This window comes from Papio anubis, chromosome 14 (assembly GCF_008728515.1).
Source record: "Papio anubis isolate 15944 chromosome 14, Panubis1.0, whole genome shotgun sequence".
Lineage (NCBI taxonomy): Eukaryota > Metazoa > Chordata > Mammalia > Primates > Cercopithecidae > Papio > Papio anubis.
The window spans coordinates 41,541,587-41,561,560 of record NC_044989.1 but is presented as its reverse complement, the minus strand read 5'-3'; positions in this window follow the sequence as shown (position 1 = coordinate 41,561,560).

Genomic DNA, 19,974 nt, shown 5'->3' with positions numbered 1-19,974 from the left:
TTATACTAAGTATAGAATATACTGTCAATATTAACCTGAAGAGCTTAGTTTAGAACTTGTAAAATAGTGCAACATATGGTAATGACATCTCAAGACTTCATCTGTGATAATACTACTTGAAGTAATTAAAGTTACCTTGTTTCTGTAGTCTTATAAAAATTTCCAGACTAATCATTATAGAGGAAATGTGCCTTACATTTAAAGGGAATGCTGGGTAACAAAACTGGGTAACAGTTCTTTGACAAAAGTAATTGTCAGGGATAAAACAAATAAATGGTGTTATAATGTTGGAAAATGTTAATGTTTGAGAAGTAAGCTCTTGCTCAGTGAAATTTTTTTACACTGCTCTAAGATGCTATGTAAGTAACATCATATGTTATTTAGCATGCTTACCTATCATTTTTGAAATACTACACAGTAAGGCCACTAACATTGAATCTATTTATTTTCTATTAAATGAAACCACACTTATATATACGACTACAATAAATTTTTAGGCAGAGGGATCTTTAGGGAGAAAAATAATTTCATGTTAAATAATATCCACAAAAAAGACTAAGGCCACATTTAAAAAGAAATTAGAGAAATACATAGGAAAATGACTTGAAAGAAAGTAGTCATCTTACTGTATTGGTAAAGGCATAATGTACTTATTCATTAACTATTCAATAACAATTTGTTGATCACCTACGACATGCCATGTATTTTTATGGAAAATATTGTTTTGTGTTAAGTGAGAAAGATTGCAATTTTGAGAATTTCACTGATTTTAGCCTACTATAGTTCTTAGAATAAATCCCTTCAGAGAGACAACGTAGCTTCATTTATACTAGAGTGATAATGTTTACAATGCTGGACTTGTTGAGGGTGTCATGCCCAATTTTTTAAGGGTCAGGTTGCATTACTTAACTATAATAATGATAGGATTTTATTTTCTTTGTTGACAATCTGTAAGTTTACATTGCTAAAAAAAAAAATCTCTGTTTCTGGCAGTAAGGCAGGATAGAAACCCAGACCCACCCTCCTCATGGACACAATAAAACGTAGGGTAGACACATTTTTAAATAGGTCGGTGCTGGCAAGCAAGTAAAAAATAGGCAAAGGCTGAATAACTGAGTGAAAGAGGGAACAAAGAGAGGTGATCTGAGCAACAAGGCCTGTTTTCATAGAAAACATTTGCAAAATCCAGTAGACTTGAGTCAGTTTGTGGGCATTGAGTGATGTGGGAGACAGGGGTAGGGAGTCTAATAGGAAATCCTACTTTACTAAACTGGGAGGAACCTTGAGAACACAAAAATAAGACTACAAAAGTGAAAATATATCAGGAATTGAAATAAATATAAATAGACTGAATCTATCAGTTAAAGAAAAAATGACCAAATTGAATAAAAATACAAAATTCAGGTGTTCAACATTCATAAGAAACATACCTAAAACATTAGGATAAAGAAAGGCTGAATATGAGAGAATAGAAAATGTATACCAGGCAAATCATACACAAAAGAAAGCTTTGAAGGCTGGATGCTCATACCTGTAATTCAAGCACTTTGGGAGGTTGAGACGAGTGGATCACTTGAGGCCAGGAGTTCGAGTCAACCTGGCCAAAATGGTGAAACCCCGTCTCTACTAAAAATACAAAAATTAGCCATGTACCGTGGTACATGCCTGTGGTCCCAGCTACTTGGGAGGGTAAGGCAGGAGAATCACTTGAACTGGGAAGGCAGAGGCTGTAGTGAGCTGAGATGGTGCCACTGCACTCCAGCCTAGGCAACAAACAGAGTCAGACTCCAACAAAAAAGAAAGCTTTGCAGATATATAAACAAGATAGACTGTAGGTGAAAAGTATTCTGGAGATCATATGATTTCATTTAATTTCAATTCACCAAGAAAGTATAATAACTTAAATTTGAATCCAAGAAAGACCATAACCTCAATGTGTATATATGTATTTTAATAACTAATAGAACTTTAGACAGAAATAAATAAATGTTATAGTGGAGTCTTTAACAACCTCTCATTAATTTATATATCAAAATGCCCTCCTAAAAAGTTAGGATACAGAAGACTTAAAGCCCACTTAAAATTCATCAAATAGGTAGCAATAGAGTACTGCACTCAAAAAGTTCAGTATATAGTATTTTCAAACAAACACACGGAGGGCATTTAAAAAATGCCCATATACTAAGCCATGAAAGATTATATCATTCACAATAAAAATCTGATCAAAATGTAGGAACTCAATCTAAAAGGTATCTAGAATAAGCCTGATACATTTAGAATGCAAAAACTTCTAAATAATGTACATATAAACAAGAGACCATAAATGAAAATTTTAAATTATGTAACTAGACAGTAACAAAAAAGACTAAATATTACAAAATAAATGTCAGTAGTGACTTAGCTGTATTATACATTATAGAGGAATTTATAGGCTGTGTTAATTTTCTACTGCTACTTTTATGAATTAGCACAATCTTAGTGGTTTAAACTAACAGAAATTTATGATCTTACAGTTCTGTAGGTTAGAAATATCGTGTGGTCTCACCAAGCTAAAATTAATAGGCCAGTGAGGCTTCTCACACCACATCTCTCTGACCCACTCTTCTGCTTCTCCTCCATTTGTAAGAGCTCATGTGATTAGACTGGATGCTACCAGATAATCCAGGATAAATTCTCTATTTGAAGATCAGATGATTAATAGCTTTAATTCCAGATGCAATCTTAATTCTTACCATGTAGCATAACATGTTGACAGGTCTTAAGGAGTAGCATGTGTACATCTTTGAGGAGCCATTATTCTGTCTACCACATAGCCTTAAATGCTTACAGAAAAAAGCAAGTCTGGAAATAACAACCTAAGCGATGAAATTAAAAAAAAAAAGTAAAGCATAAATGAACTAAATGAAAGTGATATGGAACAAATGAAATAAACATACAATAGAGATGATCAACCAAACCTAAGATTGAGTTTAACTGACTTATAAAATTGATATTTACACACCATGATTGATTAAAAAAGAAAGAAGTAAAAAAGATATAATTAGAAATAATAAAAAAATAAAAAGAATAATCAGAGTCATATTGAGAAATTTAAGTCAACACATTTGAAAATTTAGATGAAATGACAAATCCATAAAAATATAATTTATTAAAATTGTGCGAAGGTGAAAAAATGTAGTTCCAAATCAAGGATAGAATTACCTCAGTAGTTAAAAATCATCCTGCAAATATAATTTTCCACACAGATGGCTTTATATGGAACTAATCCAGTCATATACGGAACAAATAATTTTAATCATTGACAAAATATTCCCAAGAATAGAAAAAGAGATAACACTGGCTAACACATTTTATAATGCTAGAAAAACATAGTCACAAAAACCTGTCAAGGGCAGACAAAGAAAACTATAAATCAAATACATTATATATATAAGAAAAATTCTAAATAAAATTTTAGCAAATTAAAACTAGTCACCTATAGAAAAGTAACACACCACTACTAATATCAATTTATCTCAGCAGCAAAAAGTTTGTTATTAGAAAATAATTTTATGCCATTTATGAAATTTAAGGAAATTAGAGGAGGATTTATCATATGGCAATTTCAATATATTAATATGACAAAATATAGTATGTATTTCTTAACAAATAAGTAAGATAAGGTTCCTTTTAAAATCTGTTAAAAGATATTTACCATTATGTAACCTACTGAAAACATCATACCTTTTAAGATTTGTATAAGACATTGGGTACCTGAAATGGCTATTTTTTTCAACACTATCCTTTCCTAAACAGGAAGAGAAGAAAAAGAAATAAAAGATATATGAATTGGAAAATAAGATTCCTAGTTTTATTATTTCAGATGATTATTATTAAATAGAAAACCTCAAAGAGCACCCAAGTAATGCATTAGATTTAATAAGAAGGCATGGCAATTTTGATGGTTATAAAATCAATAATATAAAATTAATTGCATTTGTATATGCTAGAAAAACTTATTGGCAAGAAAAATGTAATAAGAGCTAATATACCAATAACATTACAAATAAAATGTGGCTAATAAATCTAAAAAATATATAAAAGTCCTTTATAAGGAAATTATAAAATTGGTTATTTTAAAAAAGATCTATATCATGTTATTATGCTAATGGTAGGAAACTTTAATATGGTACCTATTCAGTTATCACGAGTTGACCTATATAGGAAATATAATGTCAGTCAAAATTCTAATAGAGTGTTTTGTGAAACTTGAGATATGATTTTTAACTTTATATGGAAGAGGAGAAGTAAAATTGGTCAAAACATTCCTAAGGAAGAATAGCAATTTGGGGTTCCTTGCCTTATCAAATATCCAACATTATTTTATGGTTATAGTAACTCAGTCTGCCTGGCCATTGATGAATATATAAAATATACATCCATTGTAAGAGTGAAAGAGTTCAGTAAGAGATCCATGTATGTATGTATATGAAATATTGATTTATGATAGAGTTGGCATTTCAGATTAATGGAAAAGGATAGATTCATTAGCAAATGTTGACTATATCTGAAAAGCAATTCGAGATGGAATAAAGACAATAATGTGCTGATAAATGTTTAAAAACAAGATACGTTCTCCTACCCTGCCCCGCCTAAGAAAACCACAACCAATCAACCAAACTCTGATATTTCTTTTTTTCTTTTTCTTTTTTTTTTTGCGCTAACCAATTTCCATGTTGTAAACATTCCTATAGTGGCCCAGTTTAAGCTACTAATGTGATGTCAACCAGCTCCCCAAATTTCTGAAAATGTAGTAATTGGCCCTTGTAAGTCAGCATGCGCTGTCTCAGTCACACCACTGATTACCAAGGTTTAAATATGATAGGAGAAACTAATAGAAGACAATGCAAAGATGTATATTTATGTCTTTAAAGTTGGGATGTATGTTTTAAGACAGAAAAGAATGATAAATTATTGACAATTTTGATTACACTAAAAAACAACTTTTATTTATCATAAGGCACCACAATGAAAACGAACTTTTTCAAAAGATGTGAATGACACATTATTTTTTCCAGATAGTATTGAGGACTCTTATAAATCATTAGAAATATGAGCAAAAACATAAACAGATATTTCCCAGAAACAGAAATACAAATGGTTAATAATATGTAATAAGAATTCCAACATAAAAGTCACAGAAATGCAAATTAAATCCATAACAAGATGCCATTTTCCTTCAACAAGATAGACAAAAATTTAAAGTCTGACAATATCAAGTGTTGAAAGAATGTGAAACAATGAAAACTCTTCTATATTAAGTTGGTGAAAAGTAACTGCAACTTTTGCAATTAAAAGTAATAGTATTTTGTGAGAGCATGAATTGAGAAAATAATTTTTGGAAAATAATTTGTAATCATTTAGTATAATTCTTTTCCTAATTAGGGGTTTTTGACTGAGGTCCGCGTGGATAGATTTCAGGGGATCTGTGTATTATATCGGAAAAACATTTATCTTTATTTTCACTGCATTTTTAATTTCTAACTGAAATTTACCACTTCCTTCAATTATGAGTAAAAGGAAAAACCTATAGTATTAGAAATATCTAGGTTTTAATAGTATAGAAATCACAGATGTAGTCAAATCATATTACAGTTATTGCAATATTTTCAAACATCACTTATGTTAATCATTTCTTCAAAATTATGGCAGTAATTATACCATTGCTAGATTTTATTATCTAGTGGGATAATAAAGAAGAGCATTTATGACTATAACATACATTCAAGAAACAAACTTTTTTTGTTTTTTTATGTTCCAATACAACCTTTATTTGCAAAACAAATAGGCTGGACTCTCGCCCACTTCTAGCCATAATTTTTACAATCTCTGACCTGTGGATAAAGTTCACATTCCTTAACCTGGCATCTAAGCATCTGTCAATAATAGTTCCCAAGCACTCCATTCCTACAACCCTATGTGTTATCGCGGTCCCATGGATACTTCTACATCCTTTGTTTTGAAGCCGAATTCAGAGCAGGGTTGCTCCAACCTCAGCAGTACTGATGACTGGGCCAGAATGATGCTTTGTGGTGGGAGCTCTCCCTGTGCATTGTAGGAGATTAAGAACATCCCTGGCCACTGCCCACTAGGGTGACATTAATTTCCACGGTGAGGTGAAAATCTAAAATGTCTCCAAGCATTGCCAGTTTTCCCTTTGTAGGGGATACAATGGATTGTTTTCAGTTGAGAACTACTGCCCTAGGGAGTAAACTTTTTTATTTGCCATTATGGCCTCTTGAGTTCTAGGGTACATGTGCATAATGTGCAGGTTTGTTACATATGTATACTTGTATGTTGGTGTGTTGCACCCATCAACTCGTCAGGGTACCATCAACTCTGTCATTTACATATAACCTCCCAATGCAATCCCTCTCCCTCCCTCCCCATGATAGGGCCCCTCGTGTGTGATGTTCCCCTTCCCGAGTCCAAGTGATCTCACTGTTCAGTTCCCACCTGCGAGTGAGAACATGCGGTGTTTGGTTTTCTGTTCTTGTGATAGTTTGCTGAGAATGATGGCTTCTAGCTGTACCCATGTCCCTACAAAGGACACACACACAACTTATCCTTTTTATGGCTGCATAGTATTCCATGGTGTATATGCAAAGCACATTTTCTTAATCCAGTCTGTCACTGGATGGACATTTGGGTCGATTCCAAGTTCATGATAGAATAGTGTCAGCAATAAACATAATGCGGTGCATGTGTCTTTATAGCAGCATGATTTATAATCCTTTGCATATACCCAGTAATGGGATGGCTGGGTCATATGTACATCTAGTTCTAGATCCTTGAGGAATCGCCATACTGTTTTCCCATAATGGTTGAACTAGCTTTACAATCCCACCAACAGTGTAAAAGTGTTCCTATTTCTCCACATCCTCTCCAGCACCTGTTGTTGTTTCCTGACTTTAATGATTGCCATTCTAACTGGTGTGAGATGGTATCTCATTGAAGTTTTGATTTTACTTCTCTGATGGCCAGTGATGATGAGCATTTTTTATGTGTCTGTTGGCTGTATGATCGTTCCCTTTTGAGAAATGTCTGTTCATATCCTTTGCCCAATTTTTTTGATGGGGTTGTTTGTTTTTTTTCTCTCTTGTAAATTTGTTTTTGAGTTCTTTGTAGGTTCTGGATATTAGCCCTTTGTCGTGATGAGGATTGCGCCCCTCCCACTCTGTAGGTTGCCTATTCACTCTGATGGTAGTTTCTTTTGCTGTGCAGAAGCTCTTTTAGTTTAATTTGCTAGATCCCATTGTCAATTCTGGCTTTTGCTGCCGTTGTTTCTTTTGGTGTTTTTAGGACATGAAGTCTTTGCCCATGCCTCTCTATGTCCTGAATGGTACTATCTAGGTTTTCCTAGATTTTATGGTATTAGGTCTAACATTTAAGTCTCTAATCCATCTTGAATTAATTTCGTATATGAGTAAGGAAAGGATCCAGTTTCAGCTTTCTACTTATGGCTAGCCAATTTTCCCAGCACCATTTATTAAATAGGGAATCCTTTTCCCATTTCTTGTTTCTCTCAGGTTTGTCAAAGATCAGATGGCTTGCAGATGTGTGGTATTATTTGAGGACTCGCCTGTTCCATTGGTCTATATCTCTTGTTTTGCACCTCAGTACCATGCTGTTTTGGTTACTGTAGTCTTGTAGTATAGTTTGTAAGTCAGGTAGCTGATGCCTCCAGCTTTGTTCTTTGACTTAGGATTGTCCTGGAGATGCGGGCTCTTTTGGTTCCATATGAACTTTGAAGCAGTTTTTCCAATTCTGTGAAGAAACTCTCATTGGTAGCTTGATGGGATGGCATTGACCTTAAATTACTTTGGGCAGTATGGCCATTTTCACGATATTGATTCTTCCTATCCATGAGAGCACATGGTGTGTTCTTTCCATTTGTTTGTGTCCTCTTTTATTTCACTGAGCAGTGTTTGTAGTCTCCTTGAAGAGGTCCCTGCATCCCTTTGTAAGTTGGATCTCTAGGTATTTTTATTCTTTAGCTACCAGAATGGAAGTTCATTCACATTTGGCTCTCTGTTTGTTCGTTACTGGTGTATAAGAATGCTTGTGATTTTGCACATTAATTCTTGTATCCTGAGATTTTGCTGAAGTTGCTTATCAGCTTAAGGGAGATTTTGGGCTGAGACAATGGTGTTTTCTAAATATACAATCAAGGCCATCTGCAAAGAGGACAATTTGACTTCTTCTTTCCTAACTGAATACCCTTGATTTCTTTCTTCTGCCTGATTTCCGTTCTAGCCAGAACTTCCAACACTATGTTGAATAGAGTGGTGAGAGAGGGTATCCCTGTCTTGTGCCAGAACAAAACATATTTTAATTTTATTTTCAAAAAGTTGGTTTAATTTTAAACCTATGTGTTTTATTTTACTTATTTAAAATGTGCCAAATGTTTCATTCTTCATAAAATTATTATGGAAAGGCATCATAAGTTTCTATAAACTGCCAAAGGGCTTCAGACATGAACTATTTTAAGAATCCTTGCATACATGTATTAGGAATTTGTATAAGATTTATAGCAACATGATTTATAACAATAGCATGGTATAATGTAGTGAAAATAAGCTACATTTTTTAACAACATGCATAAATAGCTTAGGAACAAAACAGTTAAAGTGTAAATTGTAAAATAACCAGTAAGTACTTATATTATAAAACACATTCAGAATTAAATAATATCTGGTTTAGGGATTCAGAAATGTTGTAAAACTAACTATTTTTAAAAGCAAGGGGGTGATAAAGATAAGTTTGAACTGAGTGGATAGGGGTATTCAGTACTCTTCTAAAGCAAAGATAATATCCTCCACTTAAAGTAGTGTATGGGTGCCATGTTGCTCTTTGCTTTTTCCTCTACGCATATTTTTTAACTATTGATTTGAATTTAGTCAACATTTAACAATAAAAATTTGCTTCTCATTTATATGACCTTTACACAATTACATGAAAGTTATAAAAGTTAATATGTTTCAGAAGGGCATGTAAGGGAAAGGCTCATTTTCCCTACACTTCTTCCTCCTCCATGCTACAGATAAATTAGATGGAATGACCTGTTAGACACATGGATGCATTCTTTAAGGGATTACAAACTCATTAAAATATTTGGAAAATTATGAAAAATCTGGTTTGAAAAGAGAATGTAGTAAGTATAAAAAAAAAATCAGCCAATGAATAGAAGTATAACAAGCCATTTTTACTTTTGTCTGAGGATGAACTTTAAGGGCTGGTTTATGGCTTCTCTGGCTAAAAATATATAAATTAGAAAAACTTGGTATCTTCTAAAGAATCTTGAAGAATTTACGTTCAAAATAAGTTTTTTGCTAAAATGGTGGGTTACTGTTTGTAAACAGAGGTTAGAATTCCACTAGCCACATATTTTCTTGAATAAAGATGATACAGTCTCTATATATCTCAAACCAAAAGCACATGATCCAAGCAGACCCCTGAGAATGAAAGAAGGCCAGTTTTACATGGGAGTAGTTAGTAAAAACTTTGCTAGGTCAATGTGGAAGCCAGTGAACCCCAAAGTGACTAGTCAGGGATATGATAATTTAGAATTTGGAATAATCTTATTCTTCTGGACTTCTCAAATAGCTGAGTTTCTGACTGACATTTAAAGCAGAGAATCATAAAACAAGCTTAGGAACTATCCTAATGATGCAAATGTAATTAATTTTTCTTTTCCTTGTAGATAAAGCAATTAAGAAAAGCAAACAACTTACATCATTAATTATCATGCTTGAGAAAGCATGAAGAAAAATCTCCCCCAGTTTTAATAAAGCAATACTAAGAAAAGCAAAGGTATATCAGATTTAAATGTTTCATTTTGTTTCATAAAGTCAGACTGACGGATCATCACACCTGAGACAGATGGCTGCATTGAGAAATCTAACAGAAAATTATGTTCTTAAAATAAAGAATATTTTAGTCCACCCCTACCACTTGTCTTTTGTAGCAATGTGTCAATTACGTAGGAATTATTCTGCTTTCTAAAATCATCAGAAGAGGGTTTTCCACGACTTTGTCCTGTAATCAATGGAAATGCATGATAACGTGGATCATCAAAAGTGAAAAACAATTTTAATCGGCATCTTCTTTTTTAGGCAAATGGTGAATAAATTTGATTTATTTCAAAAAAAAAAAAAAAAAAAAAAGAATATTTTTAGCTAAAGCACTATTTTTTTGTTATGTGAAACAGATGCACATCTAAAATAGTTGTTTGATTCATGTCATCAAAAATATTGTAAACATGATAAATGATAATTATATACACAACCTTAATTTTCATATGTCCTAATTTTCACATTATTAAAATTATTTTGGTATTTCATCCAGTTTATGCAAATTCCTACACACCTGTGAGAAAAATGTTGTCCTTATTTAGTGTTTGAATATAAACAGAATAAGAAATTACCTTGCCCACTGAAAGGAAGGTCTATTTTTTTCGTAACAGAAGCAACAGCCTTATTGTTTGTACTGATTATCCATCTTTTTTCACATTAAAAGCACATTTCTGACATTATCTTTTCCTTCTCAAATATTGCAATGATACTACTTAATAGTATAATCTTGAGGTATTATTTTTAAGTAACGTATTGGAAATTGCTCTTTTCTGCAAAAATTCGTAATTATTTAAAAGTTATTATAAGCAAAGTTATGCTTTGCAATTGTGTAATAAGGTAGAAACATTCAACAGAAAAGAACATAATTAATGATAACGAGTAATTCTTAAAATCATGTACAATTCTGCTGCTTATATTTAGTGTTCATGTTGTTGTGGTATGAATTGCCAAAACTTTAAATTTTTATTTAAAACCAATCTAGTTTTTAGTTAGAAAAATAAGGTACAAAGACAGCCAATACAGCTTTGCCCAAAGGTTGTAAATATAATGAAGATTCAAATAGGACTATATTAAACTTAATAGTGATTGAAAATCCTTGATTCTAGATGGGAAAATTTAAAAAGCAGCTTTCCTGGAAAGGGAAATAGTAATTATCTGTAAGATCAAAAGTTGAATATAAAATGACTCAAAACAATATGATCAACTGATTTACATTCTGTACAATACTAACAAATATAAGTCTTGTACATTATCTCATTGTTATCTGTAACTCCAGATCTCTATAATATAGTACATTAGAATAATAGTTTTTAAAAGTCTTGCAATTGTCAAGCTTATTCAGGAATCCTTAAACCCAAGGGAAGCTCTCGGAAGAGTTCAAATGCATCAAGTTGATAGATGCCACAACTAAGGCAAAGGACACATTTGTTGACTTCAGAAATGAAGCAGAGACTATAGTGACTGTGATGTTGGGCCTTTTCACCTCTTCTTCTGTAAAGAAATGTGTGGCAATGCTCAAGAACCTAGGTATTTGGAAAACTGGCACATGGAGAAACCAAACCAAAAACAAGAAAGGAAAAACAATAACAAAAAGCTTACATGTTGTCAAAAATGACATTGGACATCAAGAATCCTTTGAACAAAACCAGTTTCATTTTTCCAGAGAGAAAACAATTCCACAGTCTACAAAAACTTAAGATTAAAGTGTTTCTGAATTATTTGGTCTACAAAGAAAAGATTTCCTAAATTTAGGGCTTAAGAATTCTGTTTATTTTTTACTGAGCATGTGTCAATTTAATCTGGTTTTTAGAGATTTTCTTATAATTCTATCAGCATTTTATAATGCTTACAGCATTAGTAATATAAATAAATGGTGTTTACTTCATTGATTTAAAAGTAGACTTCCACGTAATTTCAATTTTGGAGACTGCAGAAGAATAACAATTTAGCTCCCTAGTCGTGTCTTAAAGTACATGTGAACCCTGAAGAGAAATAGAGATTTTAATATGCAGCAAATAGAGGTTTCCGTTTTAATATTTCTAGGCAATAGCAGGTAAAACACTGATTTCATAACCTTAAACTCAGCATTTGTCTTTTTGGTTATCACTACCATGTAAACACCTTTGTTATATATGGAAGTTAGTAATGGAGAACATTGAAATCAGAATTAATGTTTGTAAAGGACAGAATTTAATTATGTGACTACTTAACTGCAGTTGTCACAGTTGATCCTTTTGTGACGATATGATTTATGTAAGTGGATACTTTAAAAAGGCAAGATATAATTTCATTTTTTGTAAAAAGTATTGTCTAATTAATTAGCACAGTCCCAGGGAAGTGCAATTCAAAAACACAATGAGGTTATCATCACACCCCGGTTAGGATGGTTATTATCAAAAAGACAAAAAACATAACAAATGCTGGAGAGGATGTGAACAAAAAAGAACTTTTTTTTTTTTGGTTGTTGTGACAGAGTCTCGCTTTGTTGCCCAGACTGGAGTGCAGTGGCCGGATCTCAGCTCACTGCAAACTCCGCCTCCCGGGTTTATGCCATTCTCCTGCTTCAGCCTCCCGAGTAGCTGGGACTACAAACGCCCGCCACCTCGCCCAGCTAGTTTTTTGTATTTTTTAGTAGAGACGGGGTTTCACCGTGTTAGCCAGGATGGTCTCCATCTCCTGACCTCGTGATCCGCCCGTCTTGGCCTCCCAAAGTGCTGGGATTACAGGCTTGAGCCACCGCGCCCGGCCAACAAAAAAGAACTTGTATACACTGTTGGTGGGAATGTAAACTAGTACAGCCACTATGGAGAACAGTACGGCGGTTTCTCAAAAAACTACAAATAGAAATACCATATGATCCAGTAGTCCCACTAGTGGCATTTATCCAAAGGAAAGGAAATCAGTATTTCTAAGAGACATCTGCATCCTCATGTTTAATGCAGCGCTATTCACAATAGCCAAGATATGGAATCACCCTAGGGGTCCAACAGCAGATGAACGGATAAAGAAAATATGGGATATTTCACAATGGAATACTATTCAGCCATAAAAATGTGTGAAATCCTGTCATTTGTGGCAACATGGATAGAACTGGAGGACATAATGTTAAGTGAAATCAGCCAGAAGCATAAAATTAAACACTGTATGTTTTCACTCATGTGGAAGCTAAAGAAAGCTGATTTCATAGAAGTGAAAAGTAGAAGAGAGGATACTCAGGGCTGAAAATGGTAGAGGGAATAGGGGAGTAGGGAGAGATTTGTTAAAGGATGCAAAGTTAGAGCTAGATAGGAGGAATAATTTCCAGTGTTCTAGGTCACAGTAGGATGACTATAGTTAACAAAATATATCACATAGTTTCACATAGCAAGCAGGAGGATATTGAATGTTCCTACACAGAGAAATAATACATGTTTGAGATGATGGATATGCTAAATCCTGATCTGATTGCTATACATTATATGTATTGAAATATTACTATGGGCCCCACAAAAATATGTATAATTATTATATGTCGATTAAAAAGTAAAAGAAAAAACAAAATGAGGGTGAAATAAAGGCAATTCCAGATGAATGAAAGTAATAAAATAAAGTAAAATTAGAAAATTTCATTAGCCTTTGATTAAATTTACTTGCTTTTTGTGCTTTAATTACCGTTCATGGAATTTGAAATACAGGAAGCCTATAAAGCAAATAAGAACTTTACTACATAAATAATTGTTTTCCTCTTTTGTTCTTTAATTTATTTTTTTAAATTTTACTTTAAGTTTTAGGATACATGTGCTGAATGTGCAGGTTTGTTACATAGGTATAGATGTGCCATGGTGGTTTGCTGCACCTATCAACCCGTCATCTAGGTTTTCAGCCCTGCATGCATTAGGTATTTGTCATAATGCTCTCCCTCCCCTTCCCCCCCAACCCCCAACAGGCCTCAGTGTGTGATGTTCCCCTCCCTGTGTCCATGTGTTCTCATTGTTCAACTCCCATTTATGAGTGAAAATGTATGGTATTTGGCTTTTTGTTCCTGTGCTAGTTTGCTGAGGATGATGGTTTCCAGTTTCATCTGTGTGCCCGCAAAAGACATGAACTCATTCTTTTTCATGGCTGCATAGTATTCCATGGTATTATATGTGCCACATTTTCTTTATCCAGTCTCCCGTTGATGGGCATTTGGGCTGTTTCCAAGTCTTTGCTATTGTAAATAGTGCTGCAATAAACATACGTGTGCATGTATCTTTATAGCAGCATGATTTATAATCCTTTGGGTATATACCCAGTATTGGGATTGCTGGGTCAAATGGTATTCCTAGTTCTAGATCCTTGAGGAATTGCCACACTGTATTCCACAATGGTTGAACTAATTTACATGGGGGAAAAGATTCACTATTCAATAAATGGTGCTGAGAAAACTGGCTAGCCATATGCAGAAAACAGAAACTGGACCCCTTACTTACACCTTATACAAAAGATAATTTTAGTTAGAGAGAAAACTGCTTACCTATCCAAGTTAGTCCATTACTTTTTTTAAACTAATGACAAATATTTCCATTATCATAACTAGATACCGGTTCTGAGTGTGTCAGTTTCGGGGGGGGGGGGAGGATTTCTGTGCAGAGCTTATTTCAATCTTTGAAAGATGTATTGTGGTTCATTATTTCCATCTTAATTAATGTCTCTTAGTATCTATTTCTTGTCACACAGTTCCTTTGGGCTGCCAGGCACATGAATTCTTTATTCTTGCTGACGATCTTACTATGTTTCCTAGGTAGAAGAAACTCATCCATTCTTTATTTAATGTTTTTGCCATTATCAACCTCTAATGTAAACAATATTCTTTATTGCCGAGAGTAAATGCAAAAAATAGAATACAGAGTGTTTTGTGGAAAGATAGGTCCCCTTTAATTGGCAAAGACAATGGATAATGCATTCATCTTCTAATATACAGGCAAGTCAAGGGCCCCAGACTTTAGAACTTTAGACACAGAAAAGGTTAAAACGTCAAATAGGAAAGAGAATTTTGTTGAAATGCTGAACAAAAAATATTTCAAATATTACAAAGTTGCTGTAACATTTCTGTGACAGTTAATTTCTGGGAACTGGAGATACCTCTCCTAAACCTAATTGTGTATTTTTCTTTCTTTTCTGACTGAAGAGGTGATTAGACATAGAGATAGAAATGACAGAGCAGGACTTACAGACATAATTTTTTTGATTTCACAAGAAGAACACATTGTGCAGTGAAAGGTGAAATATGCCACTTGTAAATGAAATTTACTTTATCACCCGTGACATAAAATAACTTATCATGGCTGGGAAGGACATGGTTCCACTAGAGTTCAAGGTGTATACACTGTTCTGCCCCGACAACATTCACCTTCTCAAGATCTCTAAAGCATATACTCAATCTTCAGCAAACGTCTTATACACATTGTTTTCAAAGAAGATCCAGGTACAGGCTTAATTGGAGAGGCCTGCTGTGTCTTGAATACAGGGAATCCAGTGATTTATAATGACAAACAGAAATGCAGTTGCATCACAAGTGACTTACCTTGAGTGAAATTAAGCGGCGAAAACACGCAGATGGAATAATAACATGGTAAACACGATAATAGATTCAGCTTGCTATTCTATTTAAATCACGTGTGCTCTGGAGTGACTGTGAGATGAGGAATTCATCTTTCCTTCTGTTGGTTTCAGTTCTCTCTCTGAAAGTGTGAACATCTCAGGCTGAGGGTGGCTCTAGTCCTTTAAGATACATCGTTTTTGTATCAGATAAATCCCAAATGCAAGCCAACTTGCTCATCTATTGTTTATTTGAAGAAAAAAAATCTGTCAGATGTAATGCAGGAGAAAAGATGGCAGTGTCAGACTTAATGAAAGATGTATATCTCTCACAGATGCTTTATGCAGCCATAAAAAAGGATGAGTTCATGTCCTTTGTAGGGACATGGATGCAGCTGGAAACCATCATTCTCAGCAAACTGTCGCAAGAACAGAAAATCAAGCACCGCATGTTCTCACTCACAGGTGGGAATTGAACAATGAGAACACTTGGACACAGGGCGGGGAACATCACACACCAGGGCCTGTCATGAAGTGGGGGGAGGGGGAAGGGATAGCATTAGGAGATATACCCAATGTAAATGACGAGTTAATGGGGGCAGCACACCAATGTGGCACATGTATACACATGTAACAAACCTGCACGTTGTGCACATGTACCCTAGAACTTAAAGTATATAAAAAAAGAAATTTGCCAAGGGTCCTTTTGGCCATGCATAATTTCCACCTTTCAAGTTAATTTTAGAGCCCATTTCTAGGTGACTCCCTGTACAAAAATTTCACATCCTGCTACAGGTAGGTCCTGAGCAATTCTCAAGGTATCTTTAAAGGTCATAGAGTAGAAGGGCACTGTCACTGAAGAAACGATGTTAACCAGAAGGACTAATTTCTTTTTAATACTCTGTTATTAATAACATCCCTTACAGTACACACCAGAACCACAATGTTTGTGAACTACTGTCAAAATAGAGATATGCCACTGCCTCTTTCTCCACATTAAATTCACGCGTAGTTTTTAAGCTTCAAAATTCCAGAAATTTCAAAAAGAAGACATTTATATTAAGATGGAATTTTAGAGAAATCAATAATGAGAAAATGTTCTGAAGAATGGCACTCATTTAAGTGACAATGACTTTAGACAATTCATTAATGGAATTCTGTGAAGAAATATATTGTGCTAATCTGGAATGTTGTAACTAACATTTTGGCTTTAGAAATAGATCCTGTATGTCAAGATTCTTTTAAAATCTTTTAGAGTTATGGAGGCTGGTCTTTAAATTTTAAAATATTTATTATTCCTGTAAAATCCTGGGCAAGTCGAAGCCAAAAACAACCTAGTTACCTAGTTACAAAATTGTTATTTAAAAAAAGATTAAAAGGGAATGAAATGAATTATGAACAAGTGAGAGTTCAAGAAATTTAATTGATTCTATATGACGAATAAGAAATGTGTTAATTTCAGAAACTCCTGGATGTTATTTGAGAGCTGTAATATTTATTTATAAACCATCAGATGTCTTTGAGAGTCCTTGTTGGGGAGCAAAGGAAAAGACTAAGTGGCTTAGTTTTTCTATGAGTTTACTTTCAATATTTACATAAAATATTTCTTTTTGTATTTTTTCATTTATATGCATATGTTAACCTGTAAAGTAAAATGCCTCTAACTGAACTTATCTATACTATAATATTATGGTCTGTCTCATCAATGAGTGACATCAGCTAACCCCACACAAAGAGTATTTGTGAGTCTGACATTAATCGTATTTAACATCAGGAAATTATGGACAAATCCAAATTCAGCAGCATGAAGATATTCCTCTGCATAGGGACTGGATATTCTAACTAATGCAACTAATTCTCACCTATACAAAACTCCTGCTGCCCAAGTTATCAGCCCTTTTACAACTCTGGTGAATAAAACAAGCACAAGGAAAAAATAATTATTTTCCAGAGTAGCTATGAAATTATAATGGCCGTTATTGTGCTTCCTAAAAGAATACACTGGATGATGAAATAATATAGGCATCCAAGATTACTTCTTTTGGGAAGATAGCTTAGGAAGTCTTTTAATAGAAAATAAATAGCCCACTTTGGCAATGTTCTTTCTGATATTGAGTCATTATACAATTCAACTTTTAACTAAGAAAGCTTTGTTTGACAATCGTAAAACAAAGCTTTTATAACTAAGACATTTTGTTTTGCTTCATATTAGACCTTTGGGAATCTTTAAAGGGTCATATAAAGGTCCTTAGTCATCCTAGAAGACAAGACTATTTGCACTATCTTGAATAGTAAGAAACTCTTTAAATTAGCTTATTCCTTTATACATTTGATTGCTACAAAACTACATTGTGATTTTAGTTTTAAATCCCATCCAAATTGGCTCTTCAACTCAATTTCACCATTCTCGGGGAAGAAAAACTCATGCCACATAGTTTTAATCTACAGTGGCTTTCCCTTTAGAAATCTACCAGATAGAGCTGCCTGAGTTCCTGATATGGCATAGGGGTAACAGAAACTGTTTAGGTAGCAGCTCAGTGGTGTTTATGTTCCCAGGAATTGGTTAAAAATTGAATGTACTTTGTTACGGTATCCATATCTCCACAAAGATTCCCTCAAAAGTTACCCTGTTATCTACTTATTACCAGAAGGCAGGTTACTTGGTTTTCCAATTAATCGTAGTAAAAAATAACAATATCTTTGAAAAAAATTAAAAGTTACAAACCAGGAAAATCTTCCACACATTTAAGTTATTTAATTATTTGAGACTTCATAGTAGCTTATAAATGACACTTTGTATCGGCTTCCGTGCAGGGATGCTTTGTTCCTTAATCAGTCTGTGCCTATTTGTTACTGCCTTTTAGCTGTTCTTTCAGAATGGGGAGAGTTAGCAGCACTCCTAACATCAGGACCAAAAAATAGCTACATTCCTTGGAGCTGGCAGGTGCGGGGTGTAAAGACTATGATGGGAGCTGGAATGATTAATGAGATTCCTGGGATTTTTGCTGTTTTAGAAGCGTCATGTTTTTTTCTGCTGCTTAGTTGAATCACCTATTCCTGACCCCCCCCCCCCGCCGTCTCCCTCCCTCTCTCCTCTTTTCCTCCCTCCTTTCTTTCCCCCTCCCCTTGCCTCCCCTCCCTTCCTCTTCCCTTCCCTTCCCTTCCTTATTCTGACTCTCTTTCAGATCTTAGGCTATGTGTCTCCTCAGACAAGCTTTCTCAGAATGCCCATTCAGAGTTAAATCATTTTATAATATCTGGTGCATAACTTAATTAATAAACTTAATACTGTGTATCCCCAGTGTTTACTTGCTAATGTCCCTGACTGTGTCAGAAGTTTCTCAAATTTGTATTAATGCCCTGTTGTTACTGTAACATATTACCACAGATTTAGTGACTTTAAATCAAACATATTTATTTTCTTGGAGTTCTGGAGGTGAGAAGTCAGAAATGGGCCTCATTGGGCCAAAATCAAGGTATTGACAGAGCTTCATTCCTCCTGGAGACTCTAGAGAAGAATCCATTCCTGTGCATTTTTCAGCTCGAGAAGCTGCCTGTATGCCTTTCTCATACCTCTTTCTCCATTTTCAAAACCAGTAGCATCATCTAATCTCTGATTCGTTGTGGTCCCTGCTTTTCTTTTCACATATCTTTCTCTGACTGTACTGCCTCCTGCTTTTCTTTATAAGGTCCTTTGTGATTATATTGGAGCCCCCTAGATAATCTCAAACAGTGTCTCCATTTCAAAGCCCTAATCACATCTGCAACGTAACACATTCACAGAGTCCAGGGATTAGGATATGAACATCTTACTGACTCCCAAGTAATGTGTTAGCTTTTAAAATTTTTTTGACAGAGTCTCACTCTGTCACCTAGGCTGGAGTGCAATGGTGTGATCTTGGCTCCTGCAACTTCCACCTGCCAGGTTCAAGCAATTCTCTTGCCTCAGCCTCCTGAGTAGCTGCCACTACAGGAACTTGCCGCCATGCCCAGCTAATGTTTTGTATTTTTAGTGGAGACGGGGTTTCACCATGCTGGCCAGGCTGGTCTTGAACTCCTGATGTCATGATCCACCCACCTTGGCCTCCCAAAGTGCTGGGATTACAGGTGTGAGCCACCATGCCTGGCCAGCGTGTTAATTTTTGAATGAAATCTAAGGTCTAATCAAATGTGATATATTGAAGATGTTCAATGAACATTTAGTAAGTTAACAGATAAACAAGTTAATAGATAAACAAGGCCTGTTAATACAGTGCCATTCAAATGACAAATATTATAAAAGTATGATCTAACATTTCACCCAATTAGTTACCTTTCCAATTACAACATCTTCAGTACAATAAAGAGTTTCAGGGTCCAGTGGCGTCATTGGATGCAAAATTCTTTTAGGGGTGGTAACTCCACTTTGTGAAGAAGCTCAGATATCTCATAATGCAGTTGTCCTGTAGAAAATAAAACGTGAAATGTCATCATATTTGGTCTACACAACAGAAGAGCTCTATTTGAAAGAGAATGATGCCAA